Source organism: Cebus imitator, unplaced genomic scaffold, assembly GCF_001604975.1.
Source record: "Cebus imitator isolate Cc_AM_T3 unplaced genomic scaffold, Cebus_imitator-1.0 Scaffold34, whole genome shotgun sequence".
Classification (NCBI taxonomy): Eukaryota; Metazoa; Chordata; class Mammalia; order Primates; family Cebidae; genus Cebus; species Cebus imitator.
In genome coordinates this window covers 1,643,773-1,649,210 of record NW_016107349.1, presented here as the reverse complement: position 1 = coordinate 1,649,210, position 5,438 = coordinate 1,643,773, and the positions used below count along the sequence as shown (strand labels likewise).

Here is a 5,438-nt window from a genome sequence, read left to right as displayed (position 1 = left end):
ACCAGGACCATCTAAATCCTTCCCAGAGGTTTTTCTAGCTGGAGTTGACAAAAAAGAACTCTCGTCTCTGGGATGAGAGAAGCTATATCTTCTGCTACATGGAGGAAGCCCATTTTTTACTCGATAGAAGGAAATTAACCCATAAAGAGAAGCAAAAGACTACTGGGCTTTTTAAAAGACTTTTTTTTTTTAAACTATTTTAGTTTTTGTTAAAATAGAACCCCCCAGCACTTTGGGAGGCCAAGGTGGGTGGATGACAAGGTCAAGAGATCAAGACCATCCTGACCAACATGGTGAAACCCCATCTCTATAAAAAAATAAATTAAAATTAAAAAATAAAATAAAATAGAAACCTAAACTCAGACAACTGCTTGCATCTAATCTGACCATATATGGGAGTAGCAATTCTTTATAAAAGGATGTAGGTGAGAATTATCAATATATCAGTTCCATCAGAAACCGTAGGTTGGAATATCTTAAAAAGGGCAAATTAAATATGAGAAAGCACAGAAAGCTCTCCCTCAAACAAGGGGGGCCTCCTTTAAGTCTTTAATATAGCTCATTTGCAATCATATGAAAATCCATCAGGATCAATCATGTTGCACAATCCCTAAAGGATAAAACTGAAGGAACTCATGGGTAATTTTCACAGCTTCATTGTAAAGTCCAAGGTCAAAAGGATGGTTATCTTCTTTAAACTGGACATAAGATGTACACACGATGGTCGCCTTGGCGGTTACTTTTCCAACCACGTCCATAATTCCAGATATTTCTTCATCAAGGGGTTCCATCAACTCAATGGTTCCATATTTTCCTTCCTCATCTGAAAGAATAAACATTTTTCTGGTGGGATGAATCTTTTCCAGCTTCCCTATGAAGCAGACAGGCTTGTCAATGAACTGAGTTAGCTGCCAGTGTTGATGTGTGACCTGGGTACCTCCATCATGTCCACCATGATTATATCGTCCAAGACTGCAGTGGGTGGGAAACCCACGGATGAGTGAACTAAAAGACTTTTTTTTTTTTTTTTTTTTTTTTAAGATGAGGTTTCACCATGATGGCCAGGCTGGTCTTGAACTCCTGACCGCAGGTGATCCACCTACCTCAGTCTCCCAATAAAAGACTTTTTTAAGAGTACTTATAGGTTCACAGCAAAATTGAGAGGAAGGTACAGAGATATCCCATATACCCACGTCAGCCTCCGCACATGCATAGCCTCTCTCATTCTCAACATTCCCCACCAGAATGTACAAAATGGTACATTTGTTACAATATCACCCAGAATCCTTAGTTTACATTAGGGCTCACTCTAGTGTTGTACATTCTATGGGTATGGACAATTGTATAAGGACATGCATCCATGATTATAATATCGTATAGAGTAGTTTCCCTGCCCTAAAAATCTTTTATGATGTGCCTATTCAACTCCCCAAACCCCAACCCCTAGCAACCACGGATCATTTTATTGTCTTTATAGCTTTGCCTTTTACAGAATGACATATAGTTGAAATCAGACAGATGTAGACTTTTTAGATTAGCTTTTTTCACTTTGTAGTATATATCTGGAGTTTCTCCGTGTCTTTTCATAGCTTAGCTTGATAGCTCATTTCTTTCTAACGCTGAATAATATTCCATTGTGTAGATTAACCCATTCACCTACTGAAGGACATCTTGGTTGCTTCCAAGCGTTGACAATTATGAATAAAGCTGCCATAAACATCCATGTGCTGGTTTTTGTGTAGATGTAAATTTTCAGCTTCATTGGGTACATACCAAGAAATGTGAGTGCTGAATCATGTGGTAAGATATGTTTAGTGTTAGAAGAAACTGCAGAACTGTCTTTCAAAGTGGCTGTACCTATCAGTAATGAAGGAGAGTTGCTGCTTCTCCACATCCCTATAACATTTGGTGTCGTCAGTTGTGGTGTTCACGTCAAGGTCACCACTTGAAATGTTGATCACCACCTGCTGGGGTCTGTCCTGCAAACCCTAACTCCATAGTGGATGAATAAAATACATTCTTACACCGGAGTACAGTGCTTGAGTGGGCTAGGGAGGTCGTCAGCTGCTCTCAGAAAACAATTGCAGCTACCCGACCCCTTACTAGCTATTCTTCCTTGCATTTATTCAGTATAGATTTAATGACAAAGGTTCTAAGTCCACACGTTTGTGGATAATTATCATGGTTAAATGAGTGGTTTTACAAATGATAAAAGCTTTGGTTCCAAGGCCTAGAGCAAACACCACTAATGGTATCCCCCTTCACCTCCCCCGGGGTCATCCAGCACAAAGTTTACATGAGTAAACAAGGAATTAAATAGAGAATAAAGTTAAAGGAATGTGCGATAAACAGACTTAACTGGTGAAGCTTCTGTTATGCCTAATCTTCACCCTATGACCTAATGCTCTAACATAAGGACTAGCTGCCTTCAGCCTGTGCCATTGAAACCTTTTGGCCTTCCAAAAGGTTGAGACTATAATCTTACAACTTTCCCTAATATTTCCCTTAATATTTGCCCACCACTCTGAGTGAATCTCAACATTTCCCCCTTTTCTGTTATTAATATCAGGCTCTGTAGTGTGATTGCCACCGATGCATTCAGCCATGGGTCTGTCAGGCGAGGCGGTCATTGCTCTTATTCAGGCTTTGCATTCTGGAATGAAGAAATAACATAAGACCGTTATGAGAACAATTAGCAGCATTCTTTACCAGTCAAAGAGTGACTCCCAGGAATGGGGTCTAACCAGGGGAGATGACCTTGCACACCTTTCCATATGGCTGTTTGTTGGGTGTGTAGATCCACAGTGTGAAGGGATTCTAAAATTTTAGTTACATTTGCAGTTAAATTGTCTTGAAAAATTCTCTAGACGTGTTGTTTCACCTCATCCCAGCTATGTACTGACTCAGTGATCGATGTTACAGCAATGCCGGCAGTTGCCGGGATGACTGGCTGAGACTGTAAAGGCTATGAGTGTAACTATGAATCTTTTGTGTCTACTGTAGTGTTACTTGACATCTCAGTTTACTATATGCCGTTAATGAGGAACTTTACTGGGGGTAAGTTAATTTCTTTTTAGCTAAACAGTTGCGTTGTTAGAAGCTGTGAAGTGGGTGTTAGTTTAAGTTACAGGGCAGAAAAATGTGGATTCAGAAGATGTGCTCAATGGAGTGTAGCAGGTACAGGTTGCAGGGAAAGTGAGAGAATTAAAAAGAAACAAATCCTAAGCAGGATTCGCTTAGCCTTCTGAGTTGCCTTCTTCAGCATTCCTCAGGTGATGTCCAGGGCTTGTGTTATCCTGTCGGGTCTTTCCTAGGCTGGCTTGAGTGTTTTCTTCTTTCCATCTTTTGATGAGGACACAGTCTCTTGGCAGGTGCTGGTGTACTGGAAATTCTAGAAGTGATACATGTGCTACGAGATCTTTTATAATCTTTGTAAGAGAGCAGGTTAGTGCTTTTTTAAAAGCCTGTTGTACTTTATCTCAATGTCTCGTTTACAGAAAAACTAGATGATACTTCTTTAACTTTTAACCAATATGTTTACACACAGAATTTCTATTATAATTAATGTTTTATTTATTTATTTTTTTGGGGGGACGGAGTTTCGCTCTTGTTACCCAGGCTGGAGCTCAATGGCGCGATCTCAGCTCACCACAACCTCCGCCTCCTGGGTTCAGGCAATTCTCCTGCCTCAGCCTCCTGAGTAGCTGGGATTACAGGCACGTGCCACCATGCCCAGCTAATTTTTTGTATTTTTAGTAGAGACGGGGTTTCACCGTGTTGATCAGGATGGTCTCGATCTCTTGACCTCGTAATCTACCCACCTCGGCCTCCCAAAGTGCTGGGATTACAGGCTTGAGCCACCGCGGCCGGCCCTATAATTAATGTTTTAAAACTTGCTTAGACCTTTGAAACAAAATTTATACAACCTATTTGCATAAATTCCTTTCTATAACATTTTTCACGGCTTTCACTGACAAACTTAGACATGCCTTAACTTTCTTTGTTTTATAACCTTCTTTACTAAAGGTACATTCTTACATCTTTAACTTTCTTAGTATTTCTTTCTCTACTTCCTACTTTATCTTCTTTGTCTTGCTTTCTGTGCTTCTCTCTCTCTTTGCCTCCTGTCTCTCTGCCTTTTTTTACATTACTGCATCTCTCGTTAATCTCACTTTCTGTATCTCTCGTTGATCTCTGTTTCTTCTAGTCTTTTTTCTTACTTATTCTTTCCTTCTATTTTTCTCTCTAATCTTTCTGTTTCTGTTCGTCTTAGTCAAGCAGCGATGTCATCACTCGTAAGTCTGCTTGTTCATTGCCATAAGCTAATGGGCCAGGCAGTGAGCTGTGGGCTGGAGATTAGACTTAATTAAAGCTGTTTCAAGACTTTGTAGTAGATAAACTGAGTAAGCCATCACTTACTATATTTATGGGCTGAGTGGAAAAAGTTTTTAAGGCCAGTATCAAAGCTTTAATCTCAGCTCTCTGACTGCTAGTAAGCTTCGATTGGGTGATTGAATTATGTGGTCTCTACCAGACTGCAGCTTTTCCTTGTTTACCCGATCTATCAATAAATAGTGTTAAAGCATTAGGTGTGGAGAAGTGCTATATTGCTTTGAATTGCTCTTTACTTAAAGGAATCTTGATGATATTAGGATCGTAACCTAGCAACTAACTGTAAATTCTTTAAGATGGCAAGCTGAAATTAGTAACATGAAACTTAAAAGGAAATCTGAAAATATCTCTTGAAGCAGAGACTTAAATAATATACCTTAACCATGTGCTTAAAGCCACAGACAGAATAGCTTAAATCTTGCAACTGAGTTTTCAGGCTAAATTTATGGACCTTAACTTGCAAACAGTTCTGAAAACAGTGACTTACTAGCAGGGCAAAGACTATCTTTAATCAGTGAGGCAAGACAGTCCTTTATGCATATGTTTCTACTACACTTACATACAAATTTCTTTTGATTTCTGAGAATGGGCACAACATTTTTACTTCTTAATTCAACAAATATTATTTAATTTGGTTTAAAGTTCTCTTTTAAAGGGTAATGTGTGGTTTCACATGCTTTGTTTTTAATTGCTTTTTAACTGATTTGTGGGCCTTCTGTAATTTCTCCCCTTTCAGAGGTTACTGTTTCACTTAAGTTGGAGTTTAAAAGAGCCACGTTAAGGGTAAGAAAGAAATAACAATGGCGATTATCAGAATTTTAAACTTAACTTGAATTTTAGCAGAGAATTACAATTTGGGATGTTGCTTGTATACAAAGAACACAGGAAATTTCACCGTGGGACATCAGCCGAGCGAGTCAGTGGTGCGGTCCAGGATGCCAGCCGCTTCCGCTGCCTCCTCTCGCCACCACCCCGCCTGGGCAGAGCCTGTCGGCTGGATCACCTCCAGCTTTTTCTGCCGCTGAGCTTCCCCGCATCCCACCCCC

At 39.8% G+C, this 5,438-nt stretch overlaps 1 pseudogene; it reads right to left on the bottom strand.

Moving 5' to 3' along the window:
* Positions 1-462: 462 nt before the first annotated feature.
* On the bottom strand, positions 463-955 carry LOC108301415 (annotated as a pseudogene).
* Between the last annotated feature and the right edge of the window lie 4,483 nt (positions 956-5,438).